The sequence below is a fragment of the Podarcis filfolensis genome (assembly GCF_964270895.1).
Source record: "Podarcis filfolensis genome assembly, chromosome: W".
Taxonomy (NCBI): domain Eukaryota; kingdom Metazoa; phylum Chordata; class Lepidosauria; order Squamata; family Lacertidae; genus Podarcis; species Podarcis filfolensis.
The window spans coordinates 4,808,451-4,830,028 of NC_139619.1; the positions used below are offsets into that span (position 1 = coordinate 4,808,451).

The 21,578-nt window shown below is 47.7% G+C and overlaps 1 long non-coding RNA gene across 1 annotated transcript; it reads right to left on the bottom strand.

Annotated features, from left to right (window-relative positions):
* Window positions 1–1,067: 1,067 nt before the first annotated feature.
* Window positions 1,068–2,559, bottom strand: LOC310753798. Its single transcript, XR_014543459.1, has 3 exons — window positions 2,507–2,559; window positions 1,899–1,983; window positions 1,068–1,197 (listed from the first exon to the last, which is right to left on the bottom strand). It is a non-coding gene; the product is annotated as an uncharacterized lncRNA (long non-coding RNA).
* Between the last annotated feature and the right edge of the window lie 19,019 nt (window positions 2,560–21,578).

Below are 21,578 nucleotides of genomic sequence, written 5' to 3' on the forward strand. Positions count from 1 at the left end.
CGTAGTCATCCGCCCCCAGCAGGAAGCCCAGGAGGAAGCCGATGGCACTCGGTAGAACGTTGGGCAGAGGCCGTAGCAGGAGGCTGGCGAAGAGGGTGGCTGCAGGGAAGCGAAAACATTTGCATGAAGGGAGGCCTTACCTAGCATGTTGCCACTGACGTTGTTGCTCTCAGAGTATTTCAGCAGCTCCCGCAGGAAAGCCACCACGAAGCGGAACACGTTCTGGTGCGACCGCGGCAACTGGCAGATCACCTGCAAGACAGGGAGGGGCGGTTTGGAGTTTCAGTGCAGAGCTTTGCTAGAGGAGGGGCATGGATCACTAGCACGGTGTACTTGTTATGTTTGCAGGTTTAGACCTGGCATAAAAAAAAAGAATGTTTAAAATGGTAACCGGACTAGAACTCTGCTGGGAACTTTGGGGAATAATACAACTGTAGAGTCGGAAGGGACCACAAGGGTTAACTAATCGAACCCCCTGCAATGCCTAAGGTGGGACTCGAACTCAGGACACTGAGATGAAGAGTCTTATGCTCTACCAACTGAGATATCTTGGGGGAAGGGCCATAGCTCTGCAGTAAACCACCTGCTTTTCATGCAGAAAGTCTCAGGCTCCACCCCCAGCATCTCCCAGGAGGGTAGGGAACATCCCTTGTCTGAAATCCTGGAGAGCCACTGCTTGTCAATTTCGACAATACTGAGCTAGATGGCCCAGTATATGGCCGCTTCCTGGGTTGGAAATTCAAGCGAGGTTCACTGAAACAGGTGGGCTATTGTTACAAGTCCTGGTCAGAAAGCAAAAAGGCAACATGTGCGCACCCCACCCACCCTCCACAACCGAGAGGGATGGTTATCAAAGGAGACATCAGCAACCTCTGCAGTTAACAAGGCTTCCCAGACCAGACTAGCCCTCCTGCCAGTGTGCCGGTTTACTGGCTTTCAGGGATGTTTTAGTGGATTTCCTGTTACTCGCGGCAACATTTGGACTAGATGACTTTGGAAATCCCTTCTGATTCTATGCTTCTGTACACACCACAGACCAGCCAGGAAGAGATGGGGCTCTGGGGCCGACCTGGCGACAGAGGTGGCTGTCATGTGAGCACTCAAGGCAGCGCTGATACAGTTCATAGCAAAGGACTGGTTCTGGCACTGCCTCCAGGAAGATGAGCAGAGCTTCGGCCACCGAGTGGTCACTGCCAGCTATTGACAGCCTGGCAAGGGAAGTGTTCTGTCCTGTTACCTGCAGCCTGCCTCCTTCCCAGGCTGGTCCAAAGCAAGAAGCTTGGTCCTTATACATCTGGGCCCACCTTGCAAGTTCCCCCTTTTGGCGCAAGGTGGACCTTGAACCCGCAGCCCTGAGATTAAGAGTGTCACGCTCTACCAGCTGAGCCACCCCACTGTAATTATCCCACACCTCCCCTCTTGACGAAGCTGCCTGCAAAGCTGATCTGCCAAGGAAATGTCCTTCTGCAGGCATGGTTTCAATCCAAACAACAAATATTAGTGGTCAACTCCAAAAGTGCGGTCAAGAAACCCTGCTTGCCAAAGAACAATTGAACGCACCCTTGAAGCTCCTTTGCAGCCATGTCTTTACCTGTCTCCACATCTGACACCACGTATGATGCTAGATGTGGGGCCTGCGGGCCTGTCAAGGTTCCCCACCTCTGCTCTATCTAGCCAGGCTGATGTTTCCAAATGGGGGTTAAAGCTGTGAAGCTGTTTGGATGCATGACTGGACTTGACTGTGGGCATTTCATTGTGCTGTGTCCCAGAGCCTTAAGGATGGGCTGGCCTAGGAACCTAAGCCACCAGGTATATAAAAGTGAGGTCCACTCCAGCCAAGAGCGAAAGAAAACCACCAAGCAGCCCTGCTCCCCAACAATGTCCCCCAAAGAGGATACGGATTGTCTCGGGAATGCTGGTGTCCAGGCACTCAATTCTCTCCTGCAGCTCGTCCTGCGTGCCCGGGGTCTGGAAGAGGTCCTCCTGAAGCAGAGTATCACCCATGCGTTCGGAAGGGATGAGGTACATCCTGGATAGCATGAAGAACAATCCAGCCCTGGGGTGCATAATGTGAGGTCGAGGAATGCCACAATGGAGAGAAGCCCATCACCAAGAGAGCTGGCACAAGGGCTGAGAATTGTATCCCACCTGCTTTCCACAGTAGCATTCCTACTACCCTTCTCCTGATTTGGGGCAATGGGAGAGTGAAATCATTCCCCGCTTCTTCTAGTGGCCAGTCTCAGAGAGCCGCTTTGCTAGGGATAGACAGACAATGGTTGGGAACACTTGGGTTCTTCTGAGCCGCTCTAAGGAATACTATATGCTGGATGTCCCACCCGCTGCCGCTCCACCAAGGTGCCACTATACTCACAGCAGGAGTTTGTAAGAGCGAGTCGGTAGCTAAGATATAAATCAGTTGTGGGGTTTGGAACCTGCACACCCCAAAACTGGTACTGGATTCCAGCCCACACCCATCCTTTCAATGGTACCGTCCCCCTCAGCTCACCTGGTGGCAGGCATTCTTGAAGAGGTGGTCCACCAAAAGCCAGATCTCCTTGGCCACTCAGTGGAGTCATCACCATCCTGGGGTACGATATCCAGAAACTGCTTCTCCTGGAGGTCCAATGACAAGCGGGACTGGCATGAGAGCCTGACAGAATGTGTGCCTGTATGCATTATTTCCTTGCTCCAGCTGGGTGGACAAGTCTTGCCCTCTGAGGCCACAACTAGGGCTGGGCGATAGCTGGCTTTCAACACGGTGATATATCACTAGCTAAACATTGCAATACACCAATATATCACAATGTCTGAAATAAGATGGAGCTATGTAGAGGCATTGGCTGGCTTCACAGTTTCCCCCCACATGGTGTTTTTTGCATAGTACACACACACATCATGATTCACAATATATTGCCAGGTCAGAAATTATGAAACCAGTCTCACTATCTAGACTTCAAGCTGATTTGAAAATATATCTATATTGACATATCGCCCGGCCCTAGCCACAGCAAGCATCTCGAGTGGGGAAACAAAAAACAAATTGCTTGCACCCCAAATCCAAGCTCCCCCTCCCCCTATTAATATGCAGCTAGTAATCCTCCCACTCCGGATGTGCAGTTCACCCAAAAGCTTACTAAATATGCAGCTGTGGACATGGGGTTTGGCTAGAGAGCCAATGTGGTGTAGTGGTTAAGAGCGATAGACTCGTAATCTGGGGAACCGGGTTCGCGTCTCTGCTCCTCCACATGCAGCTGCTGGGTGACCTTGGGCCAGTCACACTTCTCTGAAGTCTCTCAGCCCCACTCGCCTCACAGAGTGTTTGTTGGGGAGGAAGGTAAAGGAGAATGTTAGCCGCTTTGAGACTCCTTCGGGTAGTGATAAAGCGGGATATCAAATCCAAACTTCTCTTCTTCTAACATTTTATTTAAATTGTTGGAACCTGCCCTGGGACCTTAGGGTGAAGGGCAGGAAATAAGTAACAAAAACAGCAACACATGGATGGGCCTTCATAGGTTGATGGGCTGCAGCCCCAGCCAGCAGGATGAGATGATGGGGTCACATGTTCACCACCCCTTGTCTAGAGCACGTTGCAGAGGCAGTGGTAGAAACTGAGCAACAGCTGGAGCCCCAGCCCACGACTTTATATGGGCAATGCAGCACACAGCAGCTGGTGAACAATGCCTCCGGCCTCCTTCCCATCTTCCTCTCCAGAAATGTTCAGGGTGGTTAGTTCTATCTCAAGCTACCACATTCAAGAGAAAGAGAAAGAGAGGAGGGGGGAGCAATGCATTTTGTTCCCACAATGGCCAACCACATGCCCTTGGGAGTCCATAGGGACACGGGGACAATAGCACTTTGTCCATAATATTCCCCAGAAACTGGTAATCAAAAGCATGTGGTTTGTGATAATAGTGGCAAGAAATAGCCCTGACCGGTAGCCACTGATAAACATATCCTCCATGATTCTAAATGTCTACAGCTGTCCAAATTGACAGTCACCACTGTCTCCTTGTGGCTAGGATAATACACCCAAGTAGATATGATTTCGAGAGGAGTGACATTTCCCTGAGCCACCCCAAAGCAGCCACTACCGCTTCCCAAATGCCAGTGCTCAAGTGGTAAGAGTAAGCCAGAGTGGCATAGCCTGTGCAGCAGTTGCTGAGCACAGAGACAAGGAGAAAACTGGCTCTTGGGGCCAGAGGGGGCTGGCGCCTGCATCATAAGACTGGGCTTTCTGCCTCCCGGGCTGCCAATCGCAAGCGGACCCAGAGTCAAGCAGCGCAAAATCAGTGACAAGCAGTGATGGCAAATTCTGGTTTCGTCTCCGTTCTCCTCTGCCGAGTTCTACAAGGGCCACGTTGAGACTAGGGAAGAGACCAAAGCAGAGAGCTAGAGCCGCCACCTGGACTGGATTTGAGTCAGAAGGCAGGCAGGTGCGGGTTGCCTGAGAGGAAAGTCAGGTTGGTGGGGTAGTGCCTGGTTTGCCCTAAGGGACCAGCTGCCACTGCATGGAGCAGCTGCTGATCGTTGACAAGGGCAACTCCATTTACGTGCCTTCGAGGCACACGCACACTGCCGCAAAGCTGGAAGGGGCACTTGAACGGGCAAAAATGTCCCCCCTGAGGCATCTGATCAAGGCCTGTATTTTAAAATGAGCTTAAAGATTTGCAAATGTTTTATGCCAGGCAGAAAAGCAGCTGGCTAAGTACTTTGGCAGATGTTTATCTTCCTAAACAGCCCCCCTGATTTATAGCAGTAGCCAAAATTCTCAAAGTTGTAAAAGGGAATTACAGGCTCGGAGCAAAGGTTATACTGACCCTACATATTACAGAATACAATCAAGCTGCTAAAACACTAATTAAGAGTTTGTAAATAGTAAGATTTATTGTTTAACAGAAAATAATACCATGTGATTCCCATTAGAGACTAGCCACATTTTCCTAAGGTTAAAGGGCAAGAGCTAATGGGAAAAGCAGCTGGCCGGGAAAGGGGGGTGTAAACTGAAGAGGTTTCTTTTGAAGCTATTTTTACTGAGTTCCTTTTTTACTTTGCAAAGACCTTTTCTTCTAAAAAGCTGTCTATGTTAATGTATGAGATTTGTTGGCTTAAATGTAAATATGCAAAGGATTTAGAAAGTAAGAAATGTTAGATTCTTATGTTAGATTCTTATTTCATTGACGGTGTGTGAGAATGTGAACCCAAGATCTCTGTTTAGACAAAAATTTAATACCATGAGCCATCTGTTTTAGCCATCTATTTTGGAATGGAGGGGAAAGGGGCAAAAGGTGATCTGGTAATTAAGGTGCCTTGTCGAGGCAAATGTAAGATATATGGCTACTTGTTTGCCATTTATGGATAGAAGGAAATATAGCTCTTTGTCTCCCATAAAAGGTAATAGGAAATGGGTGTATCTTTTATGATTGGTTCTAGCAAACAGCCAATAGGAATTTCAACCAGGCTGATTGGACAGAGGCAGCCAAAGGAGGAGCAAGGGGGCTGGGCTGAGGAAATATAAGTGCTGACCATCAGGGCTGGAGTGGGCAGAGCTTTGGTAACCATATACCACTGTGTCTCTCATTTATTTGTCTGACAAATAAATTATTATTTTAATTTCTCTATTGCTGCGTTGAATATTTCATTCCAGCTAAGCGTTAACCACAAGCAGGGTGCTACACTGCCTCTCCACTGACTAGAATCTTTAGCAGGAGCAGCCCTTTCCCAGGGAACTCCTGCTCTTTCAAGTATGGCAGGGCCTTTTCAGTCATGGCACCCTACCTTTCAGAATAATCTCCCAAAGAGGTTCACCTGGCCCCTGCTTTGATGTCCTTTCAGCAAAGACTTTTAGAATTTCCCCTGGTTCTTGAATTCATGGGCAGGGCTCTTGTGGCCCTCCAAACCCTGCTGTAGTACACAGGAACATAGGAAGCTACCTTATATTGAGGCAGACCATTGACCCATCAAGCTCAGGACTGACTACATGGCCTGGCAGCAGCTTTCAGGCAGAGATCATGCCCAGCCCTATCTGCACACAGTGGTGACTGAGCCGGGAACCTTCTCCATGCAAAATGGCCGCTCTGCTTTTGCGTTACTGCCCTTAACAAACTGCAACTCCCTTTTGAGAAACTAAAGAATAAAGTGCGCGATTGGCTCCATTATTATCAGATAATGGAGGCATATAATCTGGACAAGAAAATTGGCTTCCAGGTGGAAAAATCAAAATTAGAAACAGAACTGCTAGATCCCAAAACTAAGATACTTTCAACAATGTATAACTTGCTGTTAAAATGGAATACGCAGGATGAAACGGTTAAATCTGCAATGATTAAATGGGCACAAGATGTTGGACATGACATAATGTTTGCTGACTGGGAACAGTTGTGGACCACAGGTATGAAATTCACGGCATGTAATGCCTTAAGAGAGAATATTATGAAAATGATTTATAGGTGGTACATGACCCCGGTCAAGCTTGCGAAAATTTATCATTTGCCTGATAATAAATGTTGGAAATGTAAAGACAATGAAGGCACATTCTTTCACCTTTGGTGGACGTGCCCAAGGATTAAGGCTTTCTGGGAGACGATATATAATGAACTGAAAAAGGTATTTAAATATACCTTCTTGAAGAAACCAGAGGCCTTTCTTCTGGGCATAGTTGACCAATCGGTGTTAAAGAAGGATAGAACTTTCTTTATGTATGCCACAACAGCAGCAAGAATACTTATTGCAAAATATTGGAAGACACAAGATCTACCCACTTTGGAAGAATGGCAGATGATGGTGATGGACTATATGGAATTGGCGGAAATGACCGGCAGGATCCGAGATCAGGGGGAAGAGTCAGTGGAAGAATATTGGAAGAAATTTAAAGATTATTTACAGAGATATTGTAAAATTAATGAACTTTAGAATAATGTTGGATTAAAATTAAGAGGTTTCTAGCTGTAATGGGTTAAAAGAATATGAAAAAAATGGGTTTATAAAAGTAAAATTTTAAGATCACAACAATTTAAGAATAAAGATTTGGGTAGAATAAAGAGGGAAACAAATTGCTGAGTTAATAAATTGAATTGGAATACAAAAAAGAGAGGTATGAGGAGGTCCAAGAAACAAGTAAATGAAAAATAATGTGATGGAAAGATTTTTCTTTTTCTTTTTCTGTTTGTTTTTATTTTTTGAAATGTAAAAATCTTAATAAAAATCTTATAAAAAAAATCACAAACTGCAACTCCCACCCCGATCACTGGAGAAGTTGCCCACATTTGCTATAATCTAATCTAATACATTTCTGCCACTCGGTTTATCTTGCTCTCTACTGGCTGCTCTAGTAGAAACCTTAGTAGTGCAGCTGCAGCAGCAGGGATCGCCGACACTGCACCCTCCTGGTGTTGCTGAAGTGGAACTCTCATGAGCCCCAGTCAGCAAGGCCAATTCTTAGCAATTATGGGAATTTTGGTCTATCAACATTTGGAGAGCACTATGCTGCCTGCTATAAATAAGGCTGATCACCGAAGAATTGATGCTTTTGAATTCTGGTGCTGGAGGAGACTCTTGAGAGTCCCATAGACTGTAAGAAGATCAAACCTCTCCATTCTGAAGGAAATCAGCCCTGAGTGCTCACTGGAAGGACAGATCCTGAAGCTGAGGCTCCAATACTTTGGCCACCTCATGGGAAGAGAAGACTCCCTGGAAAAGACTCTGATGTTGGGAAAGATGGAGGGCACAAGGAGAAGGGGACGACAGAGGACGAGATGGTGGGACCGTGCTCTCGAAGCTACCAGCATGAGTTTGACCAAACTGCGGGAGGCAGTGGAAGACAGGAGGGCCTGGCGTGCTCTGGTCCATGGGGTCATGAAGAGGCGGACACGACTAAACGACTAAACAACAACAAATGCTGCCTACCCTGCGCTACACACAGGCAGGAAAGTTACAGAAACATGACTTAATTTGCTTCTCCAGATAGCGGAGACCAACAAGTTACATCAGCCAAGGCTCTCTCCCTCCAAGCCCTCGAAACGCACTCGTGTTTCATGATTGTCAGCTGCGGCAGACCCTGGTCAGGGGGCAGGAAGCTCATCTGGGCACAGATATCCTTGTAATCCTGGTTTCGGCGCCCAAAGTCTACCACGTGGGCAGCAAGGTGGGAATTGACCAGAAGCTGGTATTGTTGCAGACAAGCCTCACGGCCACACACCCCTTGTTACCCTGCAGGGGCGGAGCAAAGATGGCTGTTAGTGAACAGGCAGGAAAGAGGGGGAAACTGGTTGGCAGAGATTAGAAAAACAGATAGACAGACAGAAAGATCGACGTAGGGAATTCCGCTGTCAGGGTCTACTCCCCATCTTCCCCATGATGCCTGTGCCCACTGTCTCCCTCATCACTTCCTTGATGCGGCTGAGCTGGTCCTTCCTGACAAAGATGAGCACCAGCTGCACCTAGAAGATGCAAGGTACTGGGATGTCTACCAGCTCTGTTCATTGCTTGCTGTCCTGGGCCGGCTGGATGCAGATAGGAGTGGCAGGTGGCACCAATTGGGGATCCCCCAAGGGAAGAAGGCTCAGAGCCAGGGAACTGGTGGGGGGTCGTCCGAGGGAGAAGAGGGAGCAGACTGTGAGCAAGAGGAGGTGTTGGAAACTGAAGAGGCAGGAGGGCAGGAAGATTCTGTGGCAAACAGCAGTCCAGAATCCGAGGCAGAAGTGGAGAAGTGGAGAAGTGGAGGCTGGAGGCGGGGGTCAAGAGGCAGAGATCAGGCAGGCTGCTGAAGAAGCCAGGGGGTCTCCCCATCCTGCTGCGATCAGCTCCCCTCCCTGCTGGTCTCCCAGAACACAGAGAAATTAAGAGGAGGGAGCAAAGACAGGCAAGGTGTCAGAGTCTCAGGTTGCTTGGGAAGGACCAGGGGGAGGAGGAGACTTCAGAGAGTGGTGGGAGGGTAGCAACCTTCAGCCTTCACAACTACCTCACTGGGGCAAGACCTGTTGGGAAAGGTTTCTGTGATCACGAGGCCTGCACGGTTTGGGTTTCTTTGAATAAAGAATGTTGGCTTCTTTTGAATAAAACATCACTGACACCAGGTGTTTTTTCTTGCTGACCTCCTCCTGGCAGATAATAATATAGTAGCACAGGGGACGCATCACAGAACAACTTGCAAAGCAAAATGACATGTAATTGGTCCACCACAATTGCAAGATTATTGCATCCTTCAGGAATGGTGTGTCCAGCTCCATCTGAGTCATCATCCAGGCACGCTGTGGAGCTGCATGGATGAGAGATGGGCATCTTCGGCCAGTCAGGGGTGAAGAGCTGGCAAGATGCCCTGTACTGAGCAGAAAAGCAAACTCTTTGGCCTCCGAGATCTCTCCCAACTCTCAGCAGCCCTCACTGTGAGCCATACTAGCGGAATTTTGTCCTGCTTTTGCTGAGCTACAACAAAGGAGCGCACCCCCAGGGGGCCATGATGTGGTAACCCTGGCGAAGCATTGCAGAGCAACTGAGAAAGCAGAATGATGTTTGCGTGGACAGTCCATTAGAAAGCTGCACTATTATTGCATCGATAGCACATTGCAGAATACGGCCCCCCTCCAGGCAAAAACATCCGTCTGGAGGCACAGTAGCTTTCATTTCGGAGGTTGTGGTTTTACATCTTCCTATTTATTTATTTATTTATTCAAAATTATTGATTTATTTCATAAAATTTATACACACCAGATGGTAAGAAACATCAAAGCCGTTTACAGAAAGATAAAACCATAAAATCAGGAAAAACCTACAGTACATTAAACGCTGAAGAAGTGAATACCAGAATAGATCAGAACTCACTCCCAAGGTAAGGGGAAGAGACATGGCTAAGATGGCAGGACAGCTTACTCTATGGTGTTAACCCCTTCATGCACTAATTAGACTGAAGCATGTTGGTTATATGAGACTGGTTATCCCACACAACATGCTCTCACGCAACCCATGCCCTCCAACTGAAAACCCATTTCCTGGACAATATCAACATTGTGTTTTGTGCCTGTGAACTGCACAGTGAATATTTTTATTAGAAAAGAAAACAGCCCGGTGTTTCAGCTTCTCAGAGTTGTTTTATTCAGTGCGCTGCTACAGCTTGTCACACCCAAATCCTCCAAAGGAATCTGCCAAAGTGCTTTTCCAGGCAAAAGGGGGCAGAGGGAGAGAAACCAAGAACCTCAAATTCACTAGACCAGGGATGGGGAATTGTGTGGCCCTCTACATGTTGTTGGATTCCATCACCCCTGACCGTCGGCCATGCTGGCTGAGGCAGAAGGCCATTGGATCTGGCAATATCTGGGAGCCCACAAGATTCCCAGCCTTCGCCCTACACAAACAACCAGGCACTCAGCTGTGAGGCATGCCTCTTACCGGAGGGAGGGTCAGTCCAGAGGCAGCTGTGGCATGAGGGTGCTGGATCATGCCTTTGTGGACACACCTGAGGATTAAAGAGGACCCCCTAGGAAGCATGCTTGGAGATCTTCCTTACCAGGTGGCTCTCTGGCAAAAGCAGAACAGTACTAACGGCCATATGGAACCACACCTCAAAGCTGGATCAGACTTCCCAGATCCTGTAGCCTACATCAGGAGGAAGACTGGGGCAGAGGGGCCTAGAGTGGGAGTCAGAGCTGCTCTTAGGGCTGCATGTCTGAAGCATGGGCAGAAATCTTTGGGTGTGAGGTTGCATGGGGCTGTCTCTTTGTGTTTTGCTGGTGCCAAGCCGCCAGCCAGCCACAGGCAGGCAACCAACTGGCTTCAGGGGCAAGCTCCTTTGCAAATCCAGTCTGATTTCACCGAATGCAATGGCAGAGTGACCATTCGGCCCGTGTTCTGCTTCACTGTGAAATGGCGTGTGTTCCTCAACCCAGAGAACCTCTTTTTCAACGTCAAGCTGGTCTAAGGAAGAAAAGCATAAGAGTTAGTCTTGAATCCCCCCACACATGTGCTTGGAGATGCCTGCACACCGCACATGTAAAGCACATCTCCTCCCACCCACACCCAAAAAGTCCTGGGAACAATGGTTTGTTAAGGGTGCTGGGAATCGTAGCACTGTGAAAGGAAAACTAAGGTTCTTAGGATGCTTTGGAGGGGTGGAATGTTGAATACACAGCGGCCACATGGACGGACACACACACACACACAACCCAGCATAGCTTCAACTTTTAGCACAAAAAGTCTTCAGCTAGATGTCATGCAACCCTTCGGCAGGGGCAACTTATCATTTTATTGATTTTCCATAACAAACAATTAAAAAGGCGGACAATCTTGCAAAGGAGTGTTGCCATTTAAACTGCTGGTGTGACGTAGGAACCCGAACAAAGAGAAGGAACCAACTACCCAGAGTCTGCTTCCGATTGCCCGTGTTCTCCACCTCCCTCTATCCTAATCAGCCGCAAACAAGAGTTCAGATTTGAAAGCCTTGTTATCACCTCATTCCCTTCAATTAGCCAGCTGCTCTGGCAGATGACATCAGTTCCTTCCCGCTCCCAATATTCCTGCTCCTAGCCTGGTTAGCCATAGCCCGGAAGCTGAATCTCAGGGGAACGCCTTTGGGCTGGGAAGGGCTCATCTTTTCTGGGCCTCTTCTCCCCCTCCGGAAGGGGTGCTTGGCTCCTGGCCTGTGAAATGCGCTCAAAATGTAAAGATGCCTTCTTTCCAGGGAGCCAAGGGAGAAGGGGGAAATTTGTTATACCCCCAAACCTTCCCACGTCAGAGATGCAGGAGTTGCGTCACCTCCAACTTCCTGAGGGATGAAGCAGCTACGAAAAACGAAACATCCCACCTGGGCACGGTTTCTGAGAGAGCAACAGCAGAAGACCCAGACTCTGGCAAGATGAGCATTTGCCCAGTGGATTCTGGCCGGTCCATGAGGGCAGACAAGGGATGGCTGAGGTGGCCGCCAGCCCCTTCCCACTCCATCTCAGATACAGAACGCATTTGCTCAGCCACTCCTTGGCTCTGGCGCCACCTACTGTTGGCCTCCTTGCCTTCCACCCTCCCAGTCCCAATGAGCACCATTCACCCCTGGTCCAGAGGCGCAGAGCAGTAGTTAGGTGATCTTGCGCCCCGGCAGAACCATCCAGATTGTGTCCCCAGCCACGGACAAGTTAGCTCTTCTTTCTGCCTCTCCTCCACCCCCTCACCCACCCATTCAATTCACCCTGGAAGTACAAGTATTGAAAAGTAAAATGTTAGAGGTTTCCCCTCCCCCGCCCATAGCAATATAATTGGATTCAGCTAGCTGGTCAGTCTACTTTCGGTTTCACTCCTGGCTCCTTGTTAAATTAATACTGCATCAGAAAGCTCCCAAGCAGATATCCAAAGTTCTTTGGCATTTCTGCAGTTGTTAATGAGATGTTTCTTCTAGTCCAGGGGAGTCTTTTGATCTTCTTCCAGGAAAGCAAGAGTGCAATTTTTTTAGTCTCCCTTGCTTTCCTGGTGACCTTCAGCTTAAAGACAAACTGCTCTGGAGTGAGAAAAACCCATCACACTCAAAAAGCCCAGCTGGAGGGACCTGGAAGTGTGCAGGGAAGAGCAATTTTGTAGTGGCTTTGTTGCACAGGAGCACCAAGTTCACTAACTGGCTGATTCAGATTGAATCCCAGGCAAAAAGATTGCAATGGTGTGTGTTTCAGCCAGCCATCCGGCTGCTGCAACTATTCCCTGGGTGCCACCACACTGTCCTGTCTGTGTGTTTGGAAGGGAATGGGAGCTATGCTCCCCCCGGAGACACTCCACTCCTTCTTCCTTAGCTGTGTTGCTCAACAGTTGAGTCAACCTTCACAGTTCTGGGATGCTGATGCCAAAGACCTGGAAGTGTGCTGTCAATATATTTACAGTGCAGGGGTTCACCCGGAGGAGACGACCACTTGTTTGTTTTGCGTTCATGTCTTGCTTACCCAAAACTTGCAACAGTGGTTAGACTCTACTAAGAAAATGGTCAGAGTGCTTTAATCCATTCTCATTGGAAAAGCTGAAGTTCTGGGCTGGACCTGAATCCCTCCCACAAAATACTGACAGTCTGGAAACACCCTGGGTGCAAACATGTTTTAGTGGGGAAATGATCTTTGCCTCTTCCTCCTTCCTAACCTGCAGTAGTGCCCTGGCAAATCACAAAGTGCAGGCTCCCTTCATGGTACTCACAGCCACACCGCTTTTAAGATTATACAAATTTAATATATCAACAACAAATAAACACAATAAGGCTATAATGATACAATCTGAATCATTAGGGGTGCATTGCAGCAGTCATTGCAAATCTCCTGAGTCGCCTTTCAGCCAGAAGCTCTGCAGCACAGGTGGTTCTGATGATTCCCCTGTAAGGAAGGCTTACAATGTAGGAGGCTTTGGGGCTTTGCGAGAGGGGGGAAAGTGGAGACATCATAGAAGTATGCATGATGTGGGAAAGGTGCAGAGCGATGTTTTCTCCCTCAGTATCAGAACCTGGAACTGGGGCTGAACCCGGGATCTGCACGCCAAGGCTGGAGTGCCAGCTGGCCACGTTGGGCGCCTGCCTGGAGAGTGGAAGCCGGGGGTTGGAGGGACATCGTGCTGCTCCTGGCAACCCCCACCCACCCCGACGTCCTCCTCCGCCTGAATCCCCCTTCCCCTGGGACGCACTTCCCATCCTGGAGCGGCTGGGGTGAGAGCGCTCCCCACCCCCCTTTCCAGACTCTCCTCGTTCTTCTTCTTCATGCCTCGGGTGTTTTCCTGAGTGTATCTTCAGAACAACCCTCTGTGAGGGAGGCTAAGCTGGCCCAAGGTAGCTCAGCCAAGTTGCCAAGGCCAGCATTTAAGATCGCGCACCCTTTCCCCTCAGATGAGAAAGCCGGGATGAGTCATGCTAGCAGCCTGTGGCCTTGATGGGCTTTGAGGCAGCCCAGCCCCCTTGTCTGCAAGCAGGCTGCCTCCGGGGAGGACCAGCACTTTTCTGACGGGACAGAAGCGCACGACTTCCCCCTCCCACTTGCCGCCCGCCCCAGTCTTTCTCTGGAGGCTCAGTTGGCTCATCCCAGGCGGGAATTCGGGTGGCGCTGCTTGCAGAAGGAGAAGTGGCTGGTACTAGCGGAACCTCCCATCTCAGGTAGGACTTCCGGGATCCAGACGAACGTTTTACCAAAAAGCATGGCTTGACTACTGATTTCCCATTTAAAGGATGGCAAAAAGACCGAAGTTTGGAGGACAGGTGAAAAAACCCACAAATTACATTTAAAGTTCTGCGAGATGCAAAGGAAAGCTTGCGTTTTAAACTTGCATTTTACAGCTTGTCGCTTGGTGCGGTTAACGGAATGGGGATATTGAGAAAGAAGAGACTTGGAATTAGAAGGTTAGGATTTCAGGGTTAGATGGCTTGGATATTTGTGGTAGATCAAGTCAGAGTAAATGCACACCTTGAGAACCACTGTATTAGACGTGCGTGGCGTATTAAGAATCTGAAAATAGATATAAAGTTAGTTTATACACAAAGACTCTATTTTGGGTTTCACCAGAAGACACTTTTTATAGACAAAAGGCTGACGGATAAAGAGAAATGGTTAATCTATTGAGAGTTCTTAAAGTGGAAACGGGGAGATTGTAAAATTTAAACAAGGGGTTTCTCTTTTACACTTAATAAAAGAGGGTTGGGGTGTTGTTTATGGGTTCTTTTTCCGGGGGGGGGGTTGCTGTTGCTGATGTTAATTTTTTATCTCTTTAGTTTGGATTATATGATTTACGTGGAATCTTATTATTTATGTGGCTTTTTTTTTTTCAATTTTGTTGTGTACTTTTTGATATTTTGTTCATTGTTTACGACTAGTTTTGTTATGTTTGCAGTTATGGAATATTTTATTTTTTTTTTGTAAGCTGCCTTGCACATGGTTTGAAATTTGGAAAGGCAACATACAAATAAATGATTGATTGATTGATTGAGAGATTCTAGTTGGAAATGAAGACTTGGGGTATGGAAGAGTGGAAGACGGGTTTTGAGATATAATTGTGCACATCATGTGATATCAAAAATGTAGAAACTTTTGTTGAAATCCTAAATGGAAGAGGAACAGATTAAAAAGTGCATGATTAAAGAGGCAGGATTTTCTCTTTTTTTGGTTATATTGTACAGTTGGAATAGTGGTAACATACGTGGACTAAAGAGTTAAAATAATAATTGAGTTATGACTTAAAATAGACTTTTAAATATATATATATTTAAGTATTGCTGGTATCTAACTCCCGAGAAGTTATTTAGAATACATGAAAACATACCAAATATTTGTTGGAAATGTCAAGAAGATGAAGGGACATTTTCTCGTGCTTGGTGGACATGTGAAATACAAATACATACATTGTTTTTGAAGGTTCCTATTCAACTGTTGGGACTTGTTGTTGTTGTTTAGTCGTTTAGTCGTGTCCGACTCTTCGTGACCCCATGGACCAGAGCACGCCAGGCACTTCTGTCTTCCACTGCCTCCCGCAGTTTGGTCAGACTCATGTTTGTAGCTTCAAAGACACTATCCAACCATCTCGTCCTCTGTCGTCCCCTTCTCCTTGTGCCCTCCATCTTTCCCAACATCAGGGTCTTTTCCAGGGAGTCTTCTCTTCTCATGAGGTGGCCAAAGTATTGGAGCCTCAGCTTCACGATCTGTCCTTCCAGTGAGCACTCAGGGCTGATTTCCTTAAGAATGGATAGGTTTGATCTTCTTGCAGTCCATGGGACTCTCAAGAGTCTCCTCCAGCACCATAATTCAAAAGCATCAATTCTTCGACGATCAGCCTTCTTGATGGTCCAGCTCTCACTTCCATGCATCACTACTGGGAAAACCATAGCTTTTACTATACGGACCTTTGTTGGCAAGGTGATGTCTCTACTTTTTAAGATGCTGTCTAGGTTGATCATTGCTTTCCTCCCAAGAAGCAGGCGTCTCTTAATTTCGTGGCTGCTGTCACCATCTGCAGTGATCATGGAGCCCAAGAAAGTAAAATCTCTCACTGCCTCCATTTCTTCTCCTTCTATTTGCCAGGAGGTGATGGGACCAGTAGCCATGATCTTCGTTTTTTTGATGTTGAGCTTCAGACCATATTTTGCGCTCTCCTCTTTTACCCTCAATAAAAGGTTCTTTAATTCCTCCTCACTTTCTGCCATCAAGGTTGTGTCATCTGCATATCTGAGGTTGTTGATATTTCTTCCAGCAATCTTAATTCCGGCTAAGGATTCATCCAGCCCAGCCTTTCGCATGATGAATTCTGCATATAAGTTAAATAACCAGGGAGACAATATACAGCCTTGTCGTACTCCTTTCCCAATTTTGAACCAATCAGTTGTTCCATATCCAGTTCTAACTGTAGCTTCTTGTCCCACATAGAGATTTCTCAGGAGACAGATGAGGTGATCAGGCACTCCCATTTCTTTAAGAACTTGCCATAGTTTGCTGTGGTCGACACAGTCAAAGGCTTTTGCATAGTCAATGAAGCAGAAGTAGATGTCTTTCTGGAACTCTCTGGCTTTCTCCATAATCCAGCGCATGTTTGCAATTTGGTCTCTGGTTCCTCTGCCTCTTCTAAATCCAGCTTGCACTTCTGGGAGTTCTCGGTCCACATACTGCTTGAGCCTTCCTTGTAGAATTTTAAGCATAACCTTGCTAGCGTGTGAAATGAGTGCAATTGTGCGGTAGTTGGAGCATTCTTTAGCACTGCCCTTCTTTGGGATTGGGATGTAGACTGATCTTCTCCAATCCTCTGGCCACTGCTGAGTTTTCCAAACTTGCTGGCATATTGAGTGTAGCACCTTAACAGCATCATCTTTTAAAATTTTAAATAGTTCAGCTGGAATACCATCACTTCCACTGGCCTTGTTATTTGCAGTGCTTTCTAAGGCCCATTTGACTTCACTCTCCAGGATGTCTGGCTCAAGGTCAGCAACCCCACTACCTGGGGTGTACGAGGCATCCATTTCTTTCTGGTATAATTCCTCTGTGTATTCTTGCCACCTCTTCTTGATGTCTTCTGCTTCTGTTAGGTCCTTACCACTTTTGTCCTTTATTATGGCAATCTTTGAATGAAATGTTCCTTTCATATCTCCAATTTTCTTGAACAGATCTCTGGTTCTTCCCATTCTGTTGTTTTCCTCTATTTCTTTGCATTGCTCATTTAAGAAGGCCTTCTTATCTCTCCTTGCTATTTTTTGGAAATCTGCATTCAATTTCCTGTATCTTTCTCTATCTCCCTCGCATTTTGCTTGCCTTCTCTCCCCCGCTATTTGTAAGGCCTCATTGGACAGCCACTTTGCTTTCTTGCATTTCCTTTTCATTGGGATGGTTTTCGTTGCTGCCTCCTGTATAATGTTGCGAGCCTCCATCCATAGTTCTTCAGGCACTCTGTCTAGCAAATCTAAATCCTTAAACCTGTTCCTCACTTCCACTGTGTATTCATAAGGGATTTGATTTAGATTGTATCTTACCGGCCCAGTGGTTTTTCCTACTTTCTTCAGTTTAAGCTTGAATTTTGCTATAAGAAGCTGATGATCCGAGCCACAGTCAGCTCCAGGTCTTGTTTTTGCTGACTGTATTGAGCTTCTCCATCTTTGGCTGCAGAGAATATAATCAATCTGATTTCGATGCTGCCCATCTGGTGATGTCCACGTGTAGAGTCGTCTCTTGTGTTGTTGGAAAAGCGTGTTTGTGATGACCAGCTTGTTCTCTTGACAGAACTCTATTAGCCTTTGCCCTGCTTCATTTTGCTCTCCAAGGCCAAACTTGCCTGTTGTTCCTTTTATCTCTTGATTCCCTACTTTAGCATTCCAATCCCCTATAAGTTGGGACTTACCGATATACAAAAAGCCTTTCCTGACTATAGCGCTGCAGCAGCTCCCAGCCAAGTGCTAGGAAATGTTCCCCAGTAGATGGCATGCTAGGAGGTCCTGCACCACTGGGTTTTTCAGGCATTCAGAGAAATTGTGGATTTTAGGACTTAGAAATGGGTCAGCAGCTTCATTTGGCAATGCCAGAAAAGACTGCCCCTTCAAATTCTGTTTCTAACGCGTATAATAATTTAATAATTATATTTTTAAATTTATTTCTACCCGGCCCATCTGGCTGGGTTTCCCTAGCCACTCTGGGCGGCTTCCAGCAAAAGATTAAAAATACATTAAAACATCAGTCATTAACAGCATCCCTAAACAGGGCAGCCTTCAGATGTCTTCTAAATGTCATATACTTGTTTATTTCTTTGGCATCTGGTGGGAGGGCGTTCCACAGGGCGGGTGCCACTACTGAGAAGCCCTCTGCCTGGTTCCCTGTAACTTCACTTCTCGCAATGAGGGAACCACCAGAAGACCCTCAGCGCTGGACCTCAGTGTCCGGCTTGACCGATGGGGCTGTATTGAAGCACAATAGGAGGTGGCGTAGGGACTTTGCGCAGGTGATTGATGGTCAAGAAAAGGCAACCTTTGTGCTGTTTTATGTCAGGAGTTGGGAATTCTAGAAGTAGTATTCCTTTTTGCACGTTCTTACTTCCTGTACTGCTTGAATGGAAGAGGAAAACTTCACTTCCTAATTAATTATGTTAAGCGAGGCAAATGTTAGGTCAGGAAGCTCAGCGCAGTATACCTGAAGGAGCATCTCCACCCCCATCCTTCAGCCCGAAGGTCCTCCTCCGAGGGTCTTCTGGTGGTTCCCTCCCCGCGAGAAGCGAGGTTGCAGGGAACCAGGCAGAGGGAGGGCCTTCTCGGTGGTGGCAGCCTCTCTGTGGAACGCCCTCCCTACAGGTGACAAGGAGATGAGCAACTATCAAACCTCTGGAAGGCAGCCCTTTATAGGGAGGCTTTGAATGTTTGTTGTTTTAATATGTGTTGGAAGCCGCTCAGAGAGGCTGGGGAAACCCAGTGAGGTGGGTGGGGTACAAATAACACAATTACATTTATAGCCCCCATTTCCTGCAAGGAGGTCAAGTTGGTGTGCAGAGTTCTCTCCCCCCCCATTTTATCCTCACAACAACCCTTTGAGGTAGGTTAGGCTGAGCGTGAGTGCCTGGCCCAGGGTCACCCAGTGAGCTTCAGGGCTGAGTTTGAATGCCTGCCCCCAGCATTCCTCCTCTGCAAGGCCTGCCTCCTCCCATGACAAAGTCTGCTCACACACTCTCAAGCCCCCATGGATGGCTGAGGCAGGTAAGGTTGTGTGTGTTGGAGGAGGGCAGGAGCAGGCAAGGTGAGCCATGCCCCCAAAGGAGGCAGCTGCAGCAGCCCCCTCCTCCTGCTGCCCTCCAGGAACAGGGCGGGGAGGGACCAGCCCCCAGGAAGGACATGTTTGCCTCCCTCTGCAGTGCTCAGAACAAGAGGGGAATGAGGCCACCCAGGCCCTCTGGAGCACAGAAGGGCTCACCATCCTTGACTTTCCCCCTTCAACTTCCTTTTTACCCAATCCCTCATTTTGAGGAAGTCTCCTCTTTTGAAGTCAAATGTAACTGTTCTGGATTTCCTTAGCAATTGTCCACTTCCATACTGTGTATGTTGAATTTGATAGCACTGTGGTCACTGTTCCCATTTGATTCAACCACACCTACATCTTGTCAGTTGAGAGCATCAGGCAGAGCACCCAGCACCTACCGAATCCTTTTTTTATTCCAGCAGGTCTTTTTCACGGAAGTCTGATGTCATCAATGTTAACTTTTTCTGCAATGTATTTCTCGTGTGTCACTTCAGAGATGATTATAGTCAAGTGGTGTATAAGCTGTTTAAATAGTAAATGGTTGAATGCAATTTTAAAAATAATAATTGTATAACAAGGGGGAAAGCATACTTGTATCTGACCATATCTTAATGGGCGCAGACTTTGATAAATAGCATCCTAGCCATAGGCTAATTTTGTGGAGTTTAAAGCTAAGCATACAAGTTCTCAAAGCATGCTTTGAAATCCATATGAACTCTAGTATGCTGTCGGGGGAAAAGGGAGGGGGAAGAGGAAGGATGTGGTTGGCTGAAATGAAGTCCGATCCTGTACAGATCAATCACTAGTGGAAGCGCCAACAGAAACCTGTACAGATTCCACACGATCATGAGGAAGCCTGAATCTGGGCAGGACCTTGTCTCTTTGCCTGTCATTTGTGGCTGCTCCACCCAGGTCTGAGACGCCTTCCGGAGTGAAACAGTGATCGGGGGGCGGGGGAGGCAAGAGGATGGAGCCGTGTAAACCCCTCCACGGGTACTTTGAAAACAGACTCCTTTTGTCTGGATCTTCCCCGCACAAAGATGGGTCTGTATGCATTTTGAGCAGAGGAGGAGGGTCTGTGGAACTGCCCACCACTGCGGTGTACTGTTCCCAGGATAGGTAAAGATCATTCAACAGTTTTCAAATTGAAAAACGGTGTTTCATTTTGAGATCCTTCGTAACACCATCCAGTTCATTTAACCACAACCTACGACCCTTGAGGTTTTTACTGAAGCAAAAGGATTGATTCCATCCCTGCATCAAACAGCTGTGATTGGAGGATCGTCTGTTTCATAGCAGCTCCTGTGCCCCTTCCCTCTGCTGCATTTGGCATGAAATTGCCGGTGATTTCCCCAGGAGTAAAAAGGCCTACCTACTCTGGGCTTATTCTTGGGAATTACTTTGCAACAAAGAAGAAAGCTTTTCGTCTTCTGTTTCTTTTCATTTTTATGTTTTCAAAATGCTTGATATCTGACGCTGATTTCTGTATATTGTGTTTTCTTTGTTTTTCAAGCTTTCATAAAAAATAGCCTTTGAAACCAGCTGGTACAGTGGTCAGAAGACTTGCCTTCGTGTCCACAGAATGGAGAAGAAAAGTTCACCCAACGAATCCCTGGGTGCGACCCCAGAGACCTCCGGCTCCCACCTGGCTGAGCCTTCTCATTGCCAGCTCACTTCGATGCCCTCTGTTCCCAGAGATACCACTGGAAGAGCTGCTTCCCTTAGCCAGGAAGAGTCGGGGTCCCAGCAGCCTTCCCAGCAGGCCTCCCACATTTCCTCCTCCTTGGGCAGTGCTCCATTGCAGGTCCCCGAGCAGCTTGCCGAAGAAAGGCCCCATGGCACTGGCCAAAGTGCTTCCCTCCCATCTCTGGATGAGGTTTCTTCTTCCCAGGGAACGGGTCACCAGTGTGCAGCGACGTTCTCTAGCTTGCAGTCTGCGAGTAGGAAAAGTATGATCAGCTTTGAGGGCATCTTTTTTGGGAGTGCTCTCCAGGGGACCCAGGCTGTTTCCTCTGCCTCTAAGTCTCCAGAGGGGTCTGTCCCAGCTCCGAGCACAGCTGATCTGGCTAAAGGCGGCCAGGGGCAAGGCCAGGTAAGTCCAGATTGAGAGGTAGGGAAAGGGCTTTGAGGCTGCAATGCCCTCCTTGAGTCTCTCCAGCTGCTTTGGACAACTGCCCCCATCCCTGACCCCTGGCCATACCGCCTGGGCCTGGTGAGAGATGGAGCCCCAGAACACCTGGAGTGCACCAGGCTGGGGAAGGATGTCGTGAGGTGGAAGGCAAAAGGAAGGCAGACAGCCCATCCCGGGGTCGGTCCTTTTCCTCCTTCTAGCTTAATGGCTCACCTGAGCCGCCATCCTTTAAACTGGGGAAGCAGCAGCGGCTCATCAGA